Source organism: Notolabrus celidotus, chromosome 8 (genome assembly GCF_009762535.1).
Source record: "Notolabrus celidotus isolate fNotCel1 chromosome 8, fNotCel1.pri, whole genome shotgun sequence".
In the NCBI taxonomy this organism is placed as follows: domain Eukaryota; kingdom Metazoa; phylum Chordata; class Actinopteri; order Labriformes; family Labridae; genus Notolabrus; species Notolabrus celidotus.
In genome coordinates, this window is record NC_048279.1 from 28168266 (window position 1) to 28190540 (window position 22275).

General features: G+C 40.5%; 1 long non-coding RNA gene across 2 annotated transcripts in view; it reads right to left on the reverse strand.

Annotated features, from left to right (window-relative positions):
* LOC117817771 overlaps positions 1-21205 on the reverse strand; it is a 122441-nt gene extending 101236 nt beyond the window's left edge. The window contains exon 1 of one of the 2 annotated variants that reach the window (XR_004632203.1): positions 21019-21205. This is a non-coding gene — a long non-coding RNA (uncharacterized LOC117817771). The remainder of the gene's footprint in view (positions 1-21018) is intronic. The other variant, XR_004632201.1, reaches the window with a different exon arrangement.
* Positions 21206-22275: the final 1070 nt, after the last annotated feature.

The window sequence follows — 22275 nt, forward strand, 5'->3', positions numbered from 1 at the left end:
TATTAAAAATGATTCAGTAGTGACGGGTTGACATGGTGTGACTATGGTTTGGTAATGACAGATTAAGCAATATAATAAATACATATGGGTGTATAATATGACCGTAAGTTGTAGTAAACAATAATAATGTGATATAACATGATGTCAAATGTGTCGGAAGTCTTCCACAGATTGATTTGATCTGACGTCAGATAACTGCTCCTCTCTGTTTAATTACCATTGTAAAGGGCTTTTGACCAATCAGCATCAAGAATCTTACACAGCTGGGTGATAAGTAAGAAAGCAAGATAAACACATAAAACTCCTTTAAAACTCTTCACAATAAAAGCCCCCAGATGTTATGCCATTAAAACACCTTTATTCTGAAACAGCCATGTCAGGAAATGGCATGTTTTCAGTAGTAGTAACTTAACACAACTCAAAAAAGGTAAAAGCAGAAGTCAGAACACACAAACTGAGAAGTGGGAGAGAAACTAAAAAAAACCAACAACAAACTGAGACCTGAACGCTCAGTGACTTAAGACAAATCATCTTCTAACACTGACTTTCAGACACGAGTTGAGCTTGGCATTACAGGCTTGTTTGAGGGAAAAGGGGGGATCATAGCAAGTGAACATGTGTCCACATGTGTGGTCCCTTTTCATTTTGTTTTACCACAATACAACACCAAGACTGCAAAAAGAAAGAGTTTACAGTGATATGAATTTTAGATCTTATCACCCTCCCATCATGGGTACTGTAAAGTAGTTTCTCTTACAACACCAGCATGTAACTCCTTGTGTGCTACACCTGAAGAAATGATTCCTCTTGCCGCAGTTCCGGGCCAAAACATTGAGCAAGCAGCGAGTTATTCAAAATTTACAACCCAGTTCCTCTCATCAGTGCAGCAGTCTATCACGCTCTTTGCAGGACAAACTCTGCAGCCAGCCTTTCCTCGGCAGCAGAGTTACTTTATCTCGCGCCGGCCTGGGCCACAGTTCAACCGCTGTCTCAAAGAACAACAGCACATAGTTAGAGCAACAGAGAAGGAATCAGTGCGTGCTTTGCTCCTCACACTGCAGTTGCTCTCTGGGGCTGTGGGTCATTTCCGATCAGTGGTTGCTTTTTATGCTATGACACAGCTCCAGGAATCCTTTTCTACTTAAGCAGCATTTGTTGAATCTTTATCATGGCTCATATCATTCAGAATATACGTTTTAAACATTGCAAGTTACTTGACTGTGTTTTTTTTCTCATTACTTCATGTCTTAAATTGTCTCTTTGGTTTTGTATCAGCATCATCTCTCATCTGCATGCGTCTCTGCCTGCTGTGGTTACATTGATATGATGGTCATCACATTATTGTGGCTCTGAGTAGGCTGACATCACTCAGCATCATTTCTTGTCTATTCAGAGAAGGTGGCTCCTTCCGTATGTTTATAAATGAACCAATCAGTCAGTCTATCAGCCTGTCAGGAGCCAGCTGAAGCAGACAGCAAGCAGACAGCAAGCAGGCAGCAACCCAGCGCTGGAGGGAAATTGGAGGCGAGGAAGACACAGTGTAAGATTATCAAAGAGAGCAGAGGGCTGTGTGTCTAAAGGCTTAGCAGTAGCACACCAAACAGCAACAAGAAAATAAGGGGGTGGGGGTTTGCTGGGGGGGTCAGTTGGGTGGCAGAAAGAGTGGGAGAACGACGGAAAAAGAGATGGAGGCTGAGAAGAACACAGATGAAGAGATGTGGTCTTGAAATGATTGAGATTGAAACCACCTCTGCTGACGCTCTCATGGGAATTGCGTGTCTGTGTGATTAGGTGTGCATGAGAGCTGAAGTGAGGGAGACAGTGTGTGTGAGAGACAGTGAGTGTGTGTCTTCGTATGGGTCTTCGTATGTGTAGCCACACAGCACAACGCTCACATGGGAAGCTCCTCCTGGGGGCTGTTGTTTGTTTCCTATCTGTCAAATCGTATGGGGGAAATATTCCAAACATATTCAGACAGACACATCGTAGGTGAGGGTGAACTTTGGAGGTCACACAATCTTCAGGGGACAGTAATGTTTACAGTGCCTAAGGTTTTATGCAAAGTAGTTCATTATTTACAGAAGTGGGTATATGCCCGGTGTTTCCATTTTATTGTGTGTTTGTTTTTACTATTTGGAAGCAACCCAGACAAAACTAATAGAAGGCAGATTTGATTGTCAGCCAATGTCCATCTTCCCACCATACATGCTGTCCATGGCAACATATTTCATTGCTTTAGGGATGATACATTGGCACTCTCAGCAGACATGTATAGCCTGTTAATTGTACTTTTGGCTCAGAGCCTTTTATTATCCATTATTCTCTCCCAGTGAGAATGAGCTTCAATCCATCATGAAGATACAATAAACGAGGAATACTTCCAGTCCTGACGACATGCTTAGAACAAAACAAAACATAATCAAACTTAATATTTACTGAGACAATATTTCTTTAATCTAATTGAAGACACCTGTTTGAGTGTTTACATTGCATATGATTTGAACAGGTCTGGTGTTTACATGCACCAACAAATGTAGTCAGAACAGCTGTGAGAGATGCGCAAAAGAGATGTTGTTCCATCTCACGCCCCTCTCCTCTTCAGGTCCACGTAAACACAGCTGCAAGACGACGGCAGTGTGGTTTGGTAGAAACACTCAAAGAACTTAACCATTACATGATAGCAAGGCTTACAATTCAGACTCATTCAAAAAGTACACCATGACAAACCGCGATAAGATGGGGTAGACTGGGAGCAAAGTAAAAATCGATGTAAAAAGTTGAAGACGGGGTGTTTCTGCGAATAAACTATCTGCTGTCGTTCAATTTGACTTTGACACCACCATCTTCTGTCAGTGGAGAAGAACTGTCATCTAGGCAGATGGCTGTAACATGAGTCTGGTTCTGCTCAAGGTTTCTGCCTGTTGAAGGAAGTTTGTCATTGCTCCTGTTACTTTGCTAAATGTTGCAAAGTGCTCTGCTCATGGTGGATTAAGATGAGATCAGACTGAGTCCTGTCTGGAAGATGGGTCTGGATCTTATCCTGTCTTGATGTTGAGTCTTTGTTGATAATAGGGGTGAGCCCGACTAAGGATTTGCTTAGTCGAATCTAATTCATCAGATTTTGCCCATAGTCAACGAATAGTCGAATGTTTGTTGTTTTTCCTTATTGACCCAAAGTCTGCATGATGGTGACCGCATGACAATATTACGCATAACCCTTTACAATTAAGAGACTCATAGCTTAAAGTAAAAGGGACAACAGAATATTATAAGCATAAAACTTAGATTTTTTTAATCTATATTGCAAAAACAACGAGGTGATGAAGGAGAGAAAATTCAAATAAGGCCACCATCCGTTAAACATCGAACAACGCGCCGTTATAGAATAAGGAATCAGGAGATATTTATACAGTGTTCGCACAGCGGAGAGCAGCACTGCGGAGGGTAGTTTGTCCAACTTAAGGCTAAACATTTGTATAATGTTCAAAATCAAACCTGAACCAGCTAAAGGGTTTTTAAATCTCTGAACAGAACCTTTTAAAATAGTCTTTCATCGCGTCTTTGTCCGCTTGAGTCTTTTCAAATTGTACGTGAGGAAAACCATCGTGTGTACGGGCAGAAGTGCGCTCCTTGCTTTGTTGACTGTAAATCCTGTCTTTGAGAATGTCCTCTCTGATGGTGTGGAGGTGGATGGGATGCTGTGGATTGTTTTTGAGGCTTCGGACAGCTTTGGGTATTCCTGCTCGTTCGTTTGGCCCCGTACAGTTTTTGTGTGGTCCGGTAATCCTTGATCTCACAGCCCTCTTCATGAAGCTGCTCCTCATCTTCATCACTATTTTTTAGGATCAACTGAAGTTTTATTTTCTGACATTTTGAGCTACCATGAATGTAGAAAGATTTGAAGGCCCGCTGAGGTACGTCTGCTCCACAGCTCCCGCTAAATGATCCACCTTTAATTACCAGGGGAGATTTAATTACCACTTTAAGGAGATTTAACACTTCAAGAGCTGTTCTCAGAATTACATTAAATAAGTTTATATTTATATCGAAATAGGCTAAATGAGACACTATTTTTACGGGAAACTGGAAATTAATGTAAAATTAGACATTGAGCACCCCCATGGTTTGAATGGAATGATCCACGTTTCATATGCAAATATTCGACTATGAGATTGGCAGTCGACTAAGGCTCGTTAAAACGAATCGTCGAATATTCGACTATTTGGGGTCACCCCTAGTTGATAATATAACAGAGTATGGTCTAGATCTGCTCTGTTTGTAAAGAGTCTTCAGATAACATTTGTTGTGATTTGGCGCTGTATAAATGAAGATTGATTGACAGCCAGGGGAAACTCAGAAACATTGTTTACATGGGACAATTTTCATTTTGATCGGTTTATGAAAAGCTTAAAAGTTTCCTCTCTGGAACTGAATTAAATGTAATGCTGTTTGGGCCCGTTTATTCTAACTCGGGGGTTTAGATGGAGAATTTTTATTTCATCTAGGCCTCTAAAGCATTCCTAATCAGAATATTATGCTCCATGTAAAAGCAGCTTATGACAACTAACACTCAATAAACAATATTATTGCTAAAAAACTCATAGTGGTAAGCCACTGCAACTAGTACAGGCTTGGAGATGATCAACTATTTGACAACCAGACCTCAAGGGTTTGGTCATGGGTCGAAGGACAAACACTTTCCTCAACCTTTCCAATTTTAATGATTGACTACTTTTGTTTCGTTCCTTACATCTGTATAAGATGGGACAGAATACCCATATACCAATATACTGTCGTCTTGATTTGTGTGATACAAGTATCAATAACCTGGCACTAAATATTGATACTTTAAATAAAAAAATATTGCGCTCTAAATAGTCATCTCTGTCACTTTGACTCACCCTGTCACTGCTTTATGACTCCCTGCAGTGGCACTAATGGCATGACTGAGAAACATGGAGGGCAGGTAATTGGCTAAAAAAGGTCAGCAGCAACAAAGCAGAAGAGGACAGTGGGAAGGCGGTGAAAAATGAACCAGTCTCTTTTAAAATAAAAAAGAAGGAGAGAAAAAAACTCTTTCTGCTGGGACAAGAGTAAAGGTGGAGGATGCACTCCAGTCTGCATTGAGAGTTACACTCAGCTGTGATGGGGGGACTTTACCATCAGTGAAATATGTGACAATTACTGACCCTTCTATTCACAAGTCGGACATGCATTCCTACGTGCTACAGACTGGCATGATGCATGAGACTTGCTCATATGGCAGAATTTTTACTGAAGGCGAATGAATGGAAGCTGACTGGAAATTACCCGGCTGTCCACGTCGTGGTGAAGAGGACTGTAGCTGTTACAGGATTCAGGATGTTTTTCAGATGTGAACAAGCTTGGTAAGCTGATCATGCAGTAGAATGTTTTTTATTTTAAATGTGCTTTTCTTTAAAGACATTTTTAGTTTCTTTTTTTAGCATATTTTGGGGCTTTTATGCCTTTATTCAAAGAAGGTATAGGCCAGTGGATAGAACAGGAAACAAGAAGAGAGAGCAGGGAGAGACATGCAGGAAAGAGCTTGTGTGTTTTTTTGTACATTTTTCTATTACAACAAACATTGTATATATATATAGTTTTGTCCTGAAATACCATCCAATCACAAGAGGTAAACAATGACAATGACAAACCTGCTTCCCCCATCATCTAGCACAGGAGGAGAGCAAGATAGATGTGAACTTTTACTGCAGCTCTCTTTGCTTGCAGTCACTGTTAAGACATCAGAATATAACATCAAATCTCATTGAAAATTAAAGTTAATCAGTTTGTTGCCTGCTGCCTGAATCTAAATGTAGCAGGAGATGAGTCAAATGGTTAGAGGAGAAAGATGTCTCCTCTTCACTGGGTGAGCTGCCCTGTAGCTTAGTCATCCTTCAAATGTCAAACACACACATACACGCTCATGCACATGCACACAAGCACGATCACTAGTAGGAACAGCAATGTTCATTATAATTTTGTGCGCATGTAAAAATAATAATTAATGCTTCAGAATTCAATAACTACTGTGACCACCATCAAGCATTCTGAAGCCATAATTAACTCCACTGACATGTGAAGATGTGTTAGTCATCAAGTTTTCTGATTTGTTTGTGCATGTTTTCATACTCGCATGCAATCTTAACACAGTAGAGCTCTGGCCTCCAGTTTACTACATCATCAACAGTATTTCACTTTACCTGAACCAACTCAAAAAGCCAGCCAGTACAGATCAAAAGCAAAGCAACAGTGTCTAATTCCTGTTCACATATTCACCACACACACCGGCCACAGGTATTTTAAGCTGGAATCAATTTCCACAGTGTCAGCATTCACCTCTTACCTCCGGGATAGCTCTATTTCCTCGGAGGCCCCCCTCTACGCCTTGTTAGCTCGAAAGCTGAGCATTCTGCAGACCCTGCAACACTGCCAACCTCTTCACAGCTGTCTAAAAATGCCCACAAATCACCTCAAGCATCTCCTGCCACTTTGCTCCTGAATTCAACCCCCTGACAAATTTCCATCCTGGTTTATTTCATGTGCCCACAAGAATGACTGCCTCCTGTTGGTGCGGTCCCCATGTCGGCCAAGTGGGGGCACTGTTGCATTTCTGAGCTTGTTTTCCCTTGTAGGACGCCTGGGTGCTGAGGTACAGGAGTGCCTCAAATACACCCAGTGTTATTCATGGTTGCAGGCAGAGCCCCACTGTTTAGGGAGACTCTGGTCAAAGGTTTGGGCACAATTTTCTGTTCACATGCTTGCCAAAGACCTTTTAAGGTGCAAGTCAGCATGCCGCCTCACACCAAAAACACAAAGAAAGGGTGAGAGAGAGGAAAAGAGAGGGAGAGAGGAAAGGAGAGAGTTGAATTCAGCAGCTGTGGGTGCTGCACTGTGTAGTCTCCTGAAGCAAATGACTATGACAAGTTCTTGCCAACTCAGTTTGCAGACAAAAAACAAATCTGTGGTTGCTGAGCCAAGACGTTGCGTTGGAGTTGCACCTCTCCTCCCTGAAAGAAATAAGCCACAAACAAGGCAAAGCAAGGCCAGGAAAATGTATTTGTGTTGCACCTTTCAACTACAAAGGAAGGGCTTTGTACGAGCCACAAAGGCATTAAAACGAGATAAAGAGGAACAAACAGCAACACAACAAGGGACTATGAAAACAAACACATGCATAGAATTAATAAGAAGTCAAAGTAGCCAAAGTACAAGACAATATACTAAAACAAAACTATAGAACGACTCTACAGTATACAGCTAAAGTGCAGAGCAAGACATGAAACAAATGGCTATCATTTTCTCCTCCTGAGGCGTGTGTCAGTGAGACAGAAAGAAACAGAAAATGTTGGAGAAAAAGACAGTTTTGTTTTCTTAGCCTATCTCACCACAGATATGAAATGTCTTGTTCACAGAAGCACTGCTATAACTATAATTTCAATCATCACAACCTCCAGCATCTTTGCAGACTCGAAAACCTATAGCAGGAATATATTTGTAGAAAAATCCACAATCGTTTTTTGAAGGTGATATTTAGAAAAGTCAGACGGCAGGTGAAATGTCACACAGAGCTTTTTTATAAATGTTTACTCACTTCCTGGAAATAATTGGCAGCAGCAATTATTCATGCATCTCTTCATTAATAAGGTGATTTTTTAATTATGCAAAAATTCAAACCTACACACACCAATTATTTCCCATCTGCAGTAAACATAGTGATTGGTACTTCTGCTGCAGTCCCAAACAAGGCCTCTCCGAATGCCCCTAAATCATATCATGTTACGACTTTTATTCTGTTATTTTGTGCTCAACTAGTACAATTCATTTCCCCGTCATTCATCAAATACAAACTATTCTCCCTTTCTTCAGACTTGCTGACCAACGCTCTCTCTCCACTGTGTGCTCAGATCATGGTCATGTTGTGATTCATTACAGAACACGAAGAAACGGGACAGGCGTGACACTAATGCAAAGTCGCCTGACGTGTTCGTATAGAATAAGATGGTGTAAGATGTATGTAGATGAGACTGCAGCCAAGTGTCAGCCATGTTTGCGTTGAATTTGCATTACCGATGCCTGGCGGAACTCTCGCCCCCCCTGTCCTGTAGTGTACTGACGGATAGCCGGAGCCATCAATCACAGAGTCCCATGATAGTAATTTCCCTTTTTGTCTGATCAAACCATCAACTTGAATGTCTCGGAGGGAGGTGGTTGGCAAGGTGATCACTGGAACTGAGTGATGGTGAGAAAAAGGGAGAGGGGAGGAGGGAGGGAAGGAGGGGAAACTAATTTAGAGTTTAGCTTCTTTGGGTGCCTGATATTTATTGCAAACATTTTATGTTACAAGAATCCCGAACATATCAAACTGTATAATAAGATGGACATTATGACAGGTCCCCAAAAGTGAAGCTGACACATCTGGCTTGGCCACTCCTATTTGGCTGCAGCAGAGGTCATTAAGCCTTCTTTCTCCATGTTAACATATGGATCATGGGTGGAGCTTTAAAATAAAAGGTATACAGAGTGTTGTATAGGGGAGAAAGATTAAGGCCCTAAAAATTATCAGAACATTTGTCTTCTAAACCATGGTTTCTATCACAGTTGTTGCTTCTTATCATGCTGAGAGTCCATTATCCTTCTTTCCAACCCCAACTCAGTTGAGGCAGATGGCTGTCTAACATGAGTCTGGTTCTGCTCGAGATTTCTGCCTGTTAAAATGAAAATGTTCCTTGCCACTTTAACTATCAAAACAAAGCGAAGTGCAATGCTCATGGTGGATTAAGATGAGATAAGACCGAGTCTTACCCTGTCTTGGTGTTGGGGCTCTGTTAATAATTTAACATAGAGTACGGTCTAGACCTGCTATGTGTGTAAAAGCGTCTTGAGATAACGTTTGTTGTGATTTGGCGCTATACAAATAAAGATTGATTGACATCTTGTTTGATGACTGTGGTTCCTGCAGTGTTCTGTATCAGATTGCTAGAGTTTAAGAGAAACAGTGATCTATCACACCATTCAACTTTCCATAACCTTGAATAAAACATTCAAAGAGCAATATTTAAGCTTCCTACCCTGAGGATGATGTTGCAAGAAGACGGTACCCAGCAGAATATAGTCTGAGTATCCTGATAATGATGGAAGTCTGCCTGGATGGTAATCAGGAAGGATATTAGTTAAATTTGAGGATTTATTCACTCATCAAAGTTGATTATCACAATTGAAGCTGTGTTCTTTTTACAAAAATACTATCTGTAAAAATACACTCAAGAAAAGCACATCCACATTATAATTCAGTGTCAATCAAACTTTCTTTAGCGGATACAGGACACCATGAGGGTTTTAGCTGCTGCTAATTTTAGCTTAGTTTGTTTCTCTTTCTACTCTGGCCTCAGATGTTGGATAGCTCAAATTTTCCTCATGGTAGCATCTGCAAATGTATCCTGATGGTGGTTTGATTTCAAAAACTTAGAAAGCAGTTGCCATGAAATATTTTCAAATCAACCCACATGGCTATTTTGGAAAAAAAAAAATTGAACTGTTGGAAAGGCACTAGGGGCTTGAAAAGATTTCATTCTAAAAAGAAAACTGTGAATGGCAGGTAGGCTTTAAGAAATAAGAACCTGGAGTTCCTGTCAACTGAGGAACAGGGCAGCTGGATACATTATATACAATTACCAAGTATTTGATTGCAACTAATTCTAGTAATAAAAATGCTCAAATGGCATCTACTGACTCACTTCATGCCTGTTTGGGTGATTTTCTTACTAATTAGGAGAGGGTCAGTTATTTAGATCGGAGTATTTCCTGCATTTCTCTGATTCAAAATAATAGGTTTGAGTTTTTATCTGAAGAAATCTTAGAGTCTAAGAAATAAGCTCTCTTCTATTTTAACAATGAACCTTTTATTCTTTAAAAAAAACTATATGAATAACAAATCAGATGAGAAAATAACTGTTAGAATTAAAGCTGGGGTTGGTAATCAGATTTAGATACACTTTTTGTCATACTGGTTAAAATGATCTTTATGTCCTGATGGCAATCAATACATGATGTGTTCCTAAAAAAGAGTGAAAAAAAACTGCTATCTACAGCCGGAGTAAACCTGGGAAAACACCAACCAATCAGCGTTTTTTTGCTCCCCAAATTTTAAACCAATCAAATCCCGTCCAGCCGTTCTGCCCTCCTCCTGCGCGTACATTTCCCCGGCGTGCACTCCTCCGAGTCCCCGTCTCCTGCCTCTACTTCCCCTGACTCTATTTACTACCCGTCTCGCTCGTCCTCGGGCCTGTCCCCTCTGACCCGATGAGGTGCTTTGCTCAGGACTGTAGTCCGGATCAGAGTCTAAAAAGCTCTCACCAACAAGCAGAATAATTAATGACGTTCAGTAAGTCCTACAGAAAATATATATGTACTGTAGCGTCCGTCCGGACGCTGTAGGGATGACGAGCCGATTCGTGAACACGTTGAGTTTTAATAACCGGTCACTGTCGGCCGTGATCACGACAACCAACAAAACAACAATCAAAGTTTGAATGAATGAAGAACTTCTCCTCTCCTCTCTCCCACTCGCACACCCTACACCTCTCCTGATGCCTTTCACTGACCGTCAACACTGTAGGAATTAAGAACATCTACATTCAACAGGTTTAACAAACAGTAGATCTGTTACAGTTTTATATGTGTTATAACTTAACTCCTGATATCGTGTCACTGGTACAACTGGATAATGCTAGCATGATAGTTGTGAGTACTAACAGCAGCCATGTTTGTTTGTGTTTTTAACTTTCACTATGATAATGTTTTGGTGAGGACCGGTTTTGAATCAGTCACGATCATATGGTCGAGAATCAGAGGCGCTCGTGCATGTGAGCAGGGGGGGGCGTCGTTTTGGAGGAGCTCCGAGGGAGGAGGGGAGGGGTTAGACGGAGTCATGAGGAAAAGCTACATTCAAATTCATGCTGGTTTTCCGAGACTACCAACCCTAGCTTTAACAATCATAAGTTGCTGCTCCACTTTGGAACTTTTTACTCATTCTGGAGTGAAAATACATCAATATCTTCTGTGTCTATATCATGAAATGTCTGCAAATAATAATATATTTATTTCAAAACATTATATTGCTTCTTATTTCAAACAATGGAGAGATATTTGATATGTGTTGCATTGTTTGCCATTGTTATGGAATTGCATTTTAAGACTCAATCTGGTGCTGGAGTTAAGAGTCAGAGCGAAGATGGTGGAATCAAAATTACACTGGCATCACTGCAAGTCATGAACTGAGAGTGTGCAGCTGGGTCCCAAATCTCCCTAGCAACCACAGATGGCATTGTCACGCAGGTCCACAAGCTGTAGACAAATAAAGGTTTAACACATAACAGCCAGGCACAGGAACAATACTAAACTGCAAACAGATGTGATGTGGGCGCACTTGCTTGGCTACAGCTACTTCGACAAGAATGTGGAACTATCCTAAGTTCTATCTACAATGAATAGGTGTTAGTGGCTGAGATTGTGTTTGTTGGTTGATGATGAAGCCGATATTATAAAACCCCAGAATCATGAGCAGCCAAATAACACAACAATCCCAATTGAATCTAAATAAACTGTAGGCTGCACTGTAAGTGCTGCTCTGCCACTGTTTCCTTTAGGTGAAGCAGTGGGGACCTCCAGCATGGCTTCTAGAAAAGCTTTTACAGGCTGTGAGTGAGGGGACTGTGACTATGGGTGGATATTTGAACATTTTCAGATTAGTACTTTGACAAATGGAGTCAACCCCCTGTTTTAGATCTTTGTCATTCAAAAAGGTATCATTTAACCAAATGAATGCTGGGGTCTGACTCATATGCCTGTGTAAAAGCAACACAGATTCAAGCTGTTATTTTGAGTTATTTTGTCGTTGTTGTTGTTCACCAGTTTTCATTACTGGGGACAATTGGGCCTCTAATAAAACCATTTTGCAATGGTACAAACTCAAAATATCATTAACCTAAAAAGCACGTAGAAACAAGAAACCATGTGCCTGCTGACAGGGATCAGAAAAACACTGATTTCTACAGGGAGAGATAAAAAATGCCTTTTTAATTATCGCTGCACTAAATTTAAAAGGGAAAATAACAGAATTAAAATGTCTTGTAGATGACTTAAGCACACGTTGTTCAGGCAAGAGCATCACAAGCAGTTAGAAGACTTACTTTTTTGCCTTTTGTAATCTTATTGACAGACATATCCACTTATTTTTCTGTATGTCTTCTTTAGGAGACCTCCATTTTTGTACATGCTAAATGGGAGATTCAAGAGAAGTTGGGGCAAAATTATTATGTCTATTACTGTAAATCAGACATTGAAATCCTTTGTGTTGATGTTAAACAGCATGATTCCAATCATGTTTAAAAGTACCTTGAGTATGAATAATACATCTAACAAAACTTTCTACAACGTGATGAAAGCCAATGTAAAATACTCAGGAAATACGATAAAATTCAGTGTACGAGACACACTTTTAATGACTTTCTGAGCTTGGTCCAACACATTGGTTTGACCAGTATAAAATGCAGAGAGCTGTATTTAATTGTGTTACGGTATTTTACTCGGAAAATGGCGCCAAAAAAGAGGTAAGCAGCTGCTTCAATGGGCAATACATGTTGGATACATAGCAAGGCAGACAAGTCTAGTGGTGTCCCTTTCTAACCCTTTTCTCCTTCATTGGGTCATTATTATGTATTAAAAGAAAACTACTCTTAAGAAAATAATTCTTGAGGAGTGCTGATTGACTTTTGAATTTAAGACACCTTTAAAGTCCAACTAAAGTGTAGGTGTGTGGGGCAAATTTCAGCAAATTGATGTAGTGGGTCCATTCACACCTCTAATGTATTAACGCCACAGGCTGTGCTCAACCATCATGCAAGTGGCTGGGTGGGTGGAGATGAGAGATGGTATTAGAAAGAGCTATACATCTGTATAGAAACTACATGTAGCAGTAGACAATCAAATTCTTCACGCTGGAACAGAGTTTAAACCTTTTACCCTCTGGGAGCCCCCCCATAGATAAACTGTCTTAATTGCTGTTGCCATTATATTCTGCATTTTACGGCAAGTCTTTTAATTGACTTCTTGACTTATTATGTAACTTGCAGATGGAGAAAAAAGGCGGTAGTATATATTTTTTGTCCTCCATTAAATATTAACATCTTGATCTTAATGATACTGTGATTTATCTATTTGCCTACACAGCACACAAAGCATCAGCGTACATAACATGACTATGTTTATCATCAGCCTCAATGGTTTTATGTATATATTTACAGGGTCAAGAGCAGGTACAGCTGATGGAGGTGGTTCAGAAATGATTCATTGTTGAGAGTCCTGGAGGTGTTATTCTGGACGTGCCTTACCAAACACTACACTTGTTACAGTAGATGCCCACTTGAAGCCCACAATAACATACCTGCACTCACTTTTTAACCTCCAAACAGAGGTTCAAACAAGGATTGTAGTCCTTTGAGTGTCTCTTACAAAGAGCATATGACAGTATTTACTAGCCCCGCTTTCCTTTGTAATCATGTTTTATTCACTTCATGCCTTTAATTTAGTCATGAAATATCCCACATTTGGTTGGCGGTGATCAAATTTGCTTGTCATTATGATTCACATGGACTGGCACATTCTCTGCTAACCCAGACACTTAGCCTCTCGTGGACGTACAGCCTTCAGATCTCACAAATGTGTCATTCGAGTTCGCATGCTTTCAGCCCTGTAGTCCTGAGTCCACACAATGGGATTCAGCCTTGCTGTGAGTGACTCATTGCTCATCTCTCTACAAACTCAACGGACTGCAACTGCTCATCTTCATTTTATGGGCCTGAATCTGGAGGCAGTAACAGTGACTGAGATTTGTAGATTTGTGATCAAAGGGGCAGCTTTTGCTCTTGATATTACAAGTACTTGAAAAAAAAATCAATTTCTGGCACTTATACTAGTTGTCACTTCAACCAAGAAAAATCGTTATAGTATCAACACCACGAGATGCAGATTAAGCCCATAATTCTGCACAAAAGGTGGGTGTAATGGTTTTATCTGCCATAAGCAGAAGTCATTATTTCTGTGTTTGTGCTTCAATGAGCTGAAAACCAACAGTGAGTCATACATCAAGTCAAGCTAAAGCTGTGCACACATGTGTTCAATGTTTAGGTAGTACAGTCGAAAGCCACAGAAGATTTTTAACCCCCCCATGAAACACATTGTGATACATTGGGCTCACCTTATTAATATTCATGCAGTCTCATAAACAGGCACCGCACAAACAAGCACGCTCATTTGTCTCATGTTGTAAAAGCATTAATGGTATGTCAACAACCACATGCCCCGCAGTGCAGACACAAAACCACCACTGACATGCTAAACTGTGGATACAGCAGCCTGAGCTTACCGAAATGACTAAATAATTCCCTACCTGCCAACCGGAGATAAACAGATTAACACATCTATATTTAGTATATGGGCTAAACAATGTATACTATCTCTTTGTTCTTATTGACTGACTCATTTCATTTGCTATCGGGACTGCTGGGCTCTGTGTTTCTTTTCTCTAAGAGTGGGTGTGGGAAGGCAGATGATCGTGGAGGCAGTACGTGTGAAACCGGTAGTTATCAGCTGATATAAAGAGCTGGCAGATTTATCGGTTGTCCTACATATTATCTATTACAAAATATCTTATGTAAAGTGCTGCACAGTCAATCAAATTATCTCTCCCTTCTTGACATGAACACACACATTAAACACCTCTTTATTTAAAAAAATCATTCATTCAAAGCAAAAGGGGAAAAGTTCATGAGGAAAGTGTTATGATGAATTCAATTAAAAAAATAGTTTGTAAATGAAACGGACTGTTTGGAGTAGTTTGTGTTGTAATTTGAGCAATTCTGCTACCTGAAACTAATTGATATTCATGGGTGCTGACTTGCACCAATGTTTGTCAAATGATGCTAAACCTGGTATCCTCAACTTAGAGGTTTGTGCTTCAAGTCCACTAAATGGTTTAATGTCGTCCCCCTGGTCAGCACCAAAATGTTAAATTAGTGAGTTAACATTTCTATTATTGAAGACCTGGAGTGCTGTATTTTCTGTCCAGGCTGTAGTAGAGCAACCTGCCACTAGCTGGGGCTGTAGCTCGCGTTAATGGCGACTACCATGATGCTATAATGTTCTACTACCCGGATGTAAACAGGCAGAAATGATGGCTGGCACCTTGTAGTGATGAGGAAATTGGTCGCTTGAGAACACCCCTTAACTTCATACTGCAAAATGTTATCCCCTATCAAACTTTCTTAGTATAAGAGAGGCCTAATGTAAATATTAACAAGAGCACATGTTCACATTAACATCACAGATGTTTGCTGTTTGACAAAGCAGAGTAGAAAATCCTTTAAGCTTCTGATAGGATCTTTTGGCCCCCTTTGTTCGTAAAGCAGCACCTCTTATCTTTTTGCTGATAAAGTACATGTACTATAAGTAGTGTTTTAAGCAAAAAAACAAATCCTGGTGTCTTTACACTTTTAATTTATTTTAATGAAATATATCCTTTGCTAAGACTCTTTGCTGTGAAAAATGTAAAAAAGGCTGTTTCTGTAGTGTGCAGTTAATCCCTTTGTCTGGCACCTTCCCCCCTAGCAGCAGTTTCAGACATTATTAAAAAGCTACATAGAAATGAACAACCTTTATACCGATAATCTGGTTTTCTCTTGTAGCACATATAGAGGCAGGGATGTACATTTCAGTCCTTTATGATAACCCCCCACCACAGTGCTCCTGGTCATTATTACAGAAAAAAGCAATGGGGAAACCCACCTCCTAATGAGTCATGGCTGTGATTCCCCACTAATACAAGCTTGATAACCATATTTTTTAAAAAGGTGAAAATTCTAGGACTGTTCCACAACTTTGAAAAAGTATTAGCTTTACTTTCTTTGGTTTAAGGACTGTCTGACTGTCTGATTGCATTTACATCTTGGGCAGTGTATGGGATTCCTATAAACATTGTTGTGTCAGATCTGTCTCTAGTGCAATCATATCATGTCACTTAGAGCGATTAATATTGCTTGTCCATATAGTCAGTAAATGGTCCTCTTTTCTGTGCAGTCTGAAGCCCAAAAAAAGTCAATCACAGTCAATTTCACATACTGTTTGAACTTTTTTCAGAAGTAGTAAACCAAAACAAACAAAGAGAAAAGAAAGGAAGAAAAAAAGGAGGCTGATCCTGCAGGCAGCTAAAGCCACCTTGCAAAATCACCCCTGTGTACTTGGGCATGAAAGACTACAGACATAAAGTGATAGCCATAACAGCATAATGACAATCATATATTTGCAGAAAAAAAATCAGTGTGGTTATAAGTCACAGGCAAAATGAACTGGCAGCCACAATAATACTGTTCAAATGATCATCTGCACTACCTACAGACATTACATGACAGAGAAGGGCATGTTGTCAGGGACTTTTGATTGTGCTGCATTACCAATAAAAGCCCCTGGCATTTTAATTTCAAAAGCCATCCAAAGCTATTATTTTCATTGTCAACAAAGTCTCCTGGAAGCAATCGGGATCCTGTTTGACACCTCTTAAATATACTCCAGAGGTAGAGTCATCCCTACTGACATGAACAATCACTGCATTTCAATTGAGACTACAATTACTGCAGCACTCAACCCTCTATTAACGCTATGCAGCATTCACCAGAGTCAAAGTCACTGTAATTGGCATGCACACGGAATTTCTGATGGACTGACATGTGACAGTTAGCATACTGACACATGTTGAGTTATATGGAGTACACATTGGGCCTGATCTACTAAGATCCCAAATAGCGAGCGCTAATTTGCGTGTGCAAATAATTTTGCAAGTGCTATTTCTGGGCGTGTTGCGGGTGATCTACTAAGACTGCGTACGCAAATGATAACGAGTGCAAAAGTGGTGTGGACCGCCCTATTTTACGAGGATTTTGCGTGTGCTATCGGCTGTCACCATGGAGAGTTTGAGAGAGCAGAGTGGCCTTAAGCGATAAATGAAGTTTGAAGCCATGGAGTTGGAGATCTTTGTGGAGGAGGGAAATAAACACATCGGTGAACTCCAGCAGAGACATCTCAGCGTTAGAAACGCGATTTGGGAGGCCATCTGTGAAAAGGTGAATGATGTGAGAAAAACAGAAGATCTGCCGATGAAATAAACGCATCTACTCTACTCCAAAACACAATCAGTGTTTTGGTGGAGTTTAGAGAGCGATTTGAAGAGGCTAAGTCTGCCAGTCTTGCTCTAGAAAAGTTAGGCTTCACTTGGATGAACAGTTGCCTCACTGACCCAGGGAGCAACTTTCGGGTGAATGTTTTTAATGCCTGATATCATCATCCAACAATTGTCCCAAAGATTCACCAGCTTAAATGGAACTGTGAACATGTTTGAGGCAATTCACCCCAACACACTGCTGCAAGCACGAGATGTGGAGTTATGCAGAGCTGCCTGGCGCAGCTCAGTGAGCGCTCATTCTCCAAGTTAAAACAAACTAAAAACCCCTTGATGAGCACGATGGTACAGAATAGACTGAGTGGATATGTCATGTTATCTATTGAGAATGACAGATCAAAGAAAATGAACATACAGCGCATCGTGGACAAGTCTGCGGAGCTTAAGGCTCGTCCAAACAGTGGTGAGTGGGCTGAGTACTTCATATTGTTTTTTTGTTTATATGTGAACATGTGGGCCGCTGTGCCAATTTGACTAAACTTTATAGCTGTTGATACAGTGAACTGCTGTGCTCTCATTATATGAAAAAGTTAAAGTGGGTGTCAGAATGATTCGGTCGCTATCCGTGGTGCTGAACTGCTTTGAATTTGTGTTGTTTTATTAGGGCCCGAGCACCGCTGGTGGCGAAGGCCCTATTGTAACCCTAAGGATTGTTCTTTCTTCCGCCACTTAAAACGCATTTTTGGACCCCTGAACGTGAATGAAAGCGTGGATATTTTTGCACACTCATCGGGTCTGGTGAAAATTGCAAGTTATTATAGGTCTTGCAAAAAAAAATTCAGTAGCGCCCCCTAGAGGTAAAAATAACATGCTACACATATAGTTTTTTTGAGCTACATGCATGAAAAGTCCTACACATATTCATGGCATCAGGACGCACAAAAAAGCCTCTTGCACCCATATTTGAAACTCAACAGGAAGAGCGCCACCTAGCTTTGAACATGAAAAATGGGGCCAAAATGGGTCCGTGCAAGGGTGCATACTTTTGCTAATTTCTCCTAGAGCTTTTCTCCGATTCAGTCCAAACTGGGCACATTCTATAGTAAACCCATTGACGATTAATACAAAGTAAAGGCAATCCATTCAGACGAAAGATGTGGGCGTGGCAGACTTTGGTGCGGGGCATCAAAAAAAAATGTTGGAAAATTGATTTTTGTGACTTTAAAAATGTGCTCACTAGCGCCCCCTACAGTTTTCAAAAACCCCTCCCCATAGGGGTTATTTTGAGCTACATGCTTGAAAATTTTTACCCATATTCATGGCATCAGGACGCACAAAAAGCCTCTTGCACCCATATCCCAAACTCAACAGGAAGAGCGCCACCTAGCTTTGAACATGAAAAATGGCACCTTGACGAGAAAAAATTATCAGAACAAATTTTGATCAGACAAAAAATGTGGGCGTGGCAGGCGTGGCAGGCGTGGCAGGCATTGAGGCGGGGCATCAAACACAAATACAGCTTTGAATGTGAAGAATGACGCCCAAATAAGGGTGCTTACTTCTGAGAGCTCCTCCTAGGGTTTTTCTCTGATTCAGTCCAAACAAGGCACATTCTATAGTCGACATATTGACGATTAAATTATTGTTAAAAGAATTCTGTTCAGACTAAAATTGTGGGCGTGGCACACTGTCAAGTTTTGAGGTTTTCTTGGCAATCTGCCAAAAACTTGGAACATTTGCACCACCTGAGGCAGTATATGCTCTCAGATCTAGCTTTCGCATCATGTGATGACAAATATCAGGCCACCGTTTACATGTGGCGGCGGCTCGTGTAGACGGCGGCCGCCGCTTGCGGCTTTAATTATTATTCTTTTTTTGTTCTCTTGGTATGATTGACAAAAACATTTAGTAATGCTTGTAAGCCCAGCTTTTGCGGGCATGTTGTAAAGCGGTGTTATGATGAGCTTTACAGTGACCGCAGCCATGTGTGCGTAACGCTGTGTCAGTTTGCACCTGCCTTTCAAATGTGCTAAATATAGACGCAAAAACACAGCACGCTATCTGCTTCAGGTTTGATAGATTACATTGCATGTGCTAAATGATTACATTTGCATCTCCTCCTCCTAGTATTTTGCGCGTCCTGATGATCTACATGTGTTCTGCATATTCATGAAGGCAAACATGCTAAATGATTTGCGAGTGCTATTTTGCTCATTTGACAGACGCAATCCCATGTGCTCCCAGTTAGTAAGTCAGCTTTGCGCGCGCTATCAAGTTTGCACGTGTTTTTATACACGCAAACCTTTAGTAGATCGGGCCCATTGACTCATAGTTTAACCACATGAGAAGAAAGGCCTCACACACACAGAGCAATGACGCTGTGAATGTTATACCGTAAACATATAGGCTACATCACTCTTTGAACATACAATAAGACTCCCTGTCTGCAAACAAACAGTAAGCTATCATTTCATGCAGGCATTCATTCATTCTCTTTCTACAGTCAGGTTGTATGTATAATGCACAGGCCTGTCACTCCACTGCAGGAAAATATACAGTGATAGACCCTGGGTGTCGGATTCACTTTGAGCTTTATGCAACATGCTGGTGGTGTCCTGCACAGACCTCGGCACTACAGCTGAATGTAAACCAGGTTGGAGTACAGTTTTGTTAAAGCATTCAGTTCAACACTGTAAACATTGCTGCCTACGAGCAAGAGGGGGATGCAGGTCAGCGGGTTGAACACTTTGCTCCCATGGACTTTTCATGTTTGAACTCTGTGTTTGTGTATCTCCAGGCCAGGAGTTTGACTCCATCTCAGCTACCACATGAACCACTTACTGTGGAGGCTCACTGTGTCTCTATAGTTCTGCAGTTTAATTAGCTTTTGCTGTTTTTGACTGGTTGAAACACTGCCTTCAATGTTGTATGATCACCCTTTGGCACTCATTACTGTTATGATTTAATTCCTCCACAGAGAGACGTGCTCACTGTGTAGCCTAAGGGCTGTTTTGTCACTCTGTTTTTAGCATTGCTATAGGCTAGCAAAGACTACCCTAGTCCCTTACATATTGAGTCTGCAGTAGAAGCCTTCATCTTTCTAATTCACTCCCTTTCTGCTCCACTTTTCCATTTCACCTGGCCATAATGATGTTGACTGTCTATTGAGAGTAGAGCGAGTGGACGGTTACTTTGTGCGACACAAGAAATGCTATGTAATCATATTTTGCAGACGCCGGGCGTGATGCTGTGACATCTGGCTGAGCATAATAAACCAACCCTGAGAGTCCCACCACCATGTGACGATGGGTGCATTCAGACAGGCCTATTCACTCATTCTTGTTGTTCATGTTGACTGCACATGGCAGGCCAAATAGACCCTCACGCCATCAGGAAATGACTTGCTGTTCCCAATCCACACTTGTTGCCCATGTTAATGATAAATCACTATACAGTGATTCTGTGATAAATTATAAATTGCAAGTCAATCATGTAGCACATCAAAATACCAAAGCTTTGCAGGTGACATAATTGTAATTCCAAAATTGTAGCAAAATTTGTTTTTAATTTTGATACTGAAAATTAAAAGCTGAATTTCCCCAATATTATTTTGTATCCACCACTGCCTATTTTGACACATCCAAAGAATAAAATACTTTATCTTACATGAAGCCTACAGCTGCACTTTAGAAGATACCAAGGACCCAGCTGCTGACTAAACAGTTGTATTAAAACAGAATGATTAAAAGTCAAAGCAAAAAGCTTACCTTTCAAGTGTCCCAAAACTCAAATGTCCAAGATATCCTTCCAAACAGAAGTCCATCAACAACAACACAGGAGGGGTAAATCCAAAAATCCACAATGAAGAACCACATAGATTCACAGGGGACGAGACACAGGTAAGACTCAACAAACTGAAACAGAAGGGAGGAAACACAGAGACTAAATACACACAAGGTAATCAGACACAGGTGTGGACACAGGTGAAACTAATCAGGGTAATCAAAGTGGAGGGCAACACACAGGGGCAGGAAGTAAAGCTGAAGCAGACACACAGGGAGACAAGAACTTCAAAATAAAACAGGAAACACATTGGACACAAGGAAAACAAGACCACAAGGCAAAAGACTACAAAATAAAGCAGGAAATAAAGACCAAGATATAAAACAAAGAAAATTCCAAACTTAACAATACAACTTGTGACACAATGGCACATATGACCATAATTTCATACCCTCTTTATTTGTTTAATTGTAACCAGTCTGGCATGAAATTATATTTTCATACCCTGACCTTTGGGGATGTCAGAGAGGAAACAAATTCAAAACAGTGGAAAACAAATGGAAAATCCTTTTGCTAACCTTATGCTACAAGTGTCCCAGTATTTACTTTTCTTATTAGACTTAATAGTCTAACAGTGATGATAGATTATGTTTCAATGGAGAAATTGCTTCATTTTGGCCCTTGACTCAAAATTTGAAATTCATAGTAAGCTATTTAAAAAGCTGTTACATTATTACATTATATAATTATGACTATTTTCATTCTTCACAAATCTACCTATTTACCAGCAGCTATATGAACTTTGAAAAATCTAAGCCACTGATTAGTTTGTTGACAAGGCTGATTCAAACAGACAAGAGACCAAGTCACAAACTGCAATTAAACACATTTTAAGATCAGAATAATATCATATTACTCCCATTTTAATCAGAAATGATTCACACTCATACACCTTGATTTTAATGATCAAATAAGAAGGGTTGTACATACTTTACTTTGATAAAAATTCCTGCAAAAGTAAAAAAAAAAACGAACCGGAAACTGTTTTCTATTGTGTTTCAAATTGCCAATAGAGATCTGTCCATGTGTTTTTGTCCTTGGTGTAAGTCCACCGTTAATCTGCTAACTTCCTGAGTCGGCTGCCACCCACACCTCCTTGTACTTGGTGCTGTTTCACTGCTTGTCTCAGCCAGTGGAAGGATCAACACGGGCTGGGCGGGATAATCCCCATTGTGCTAATC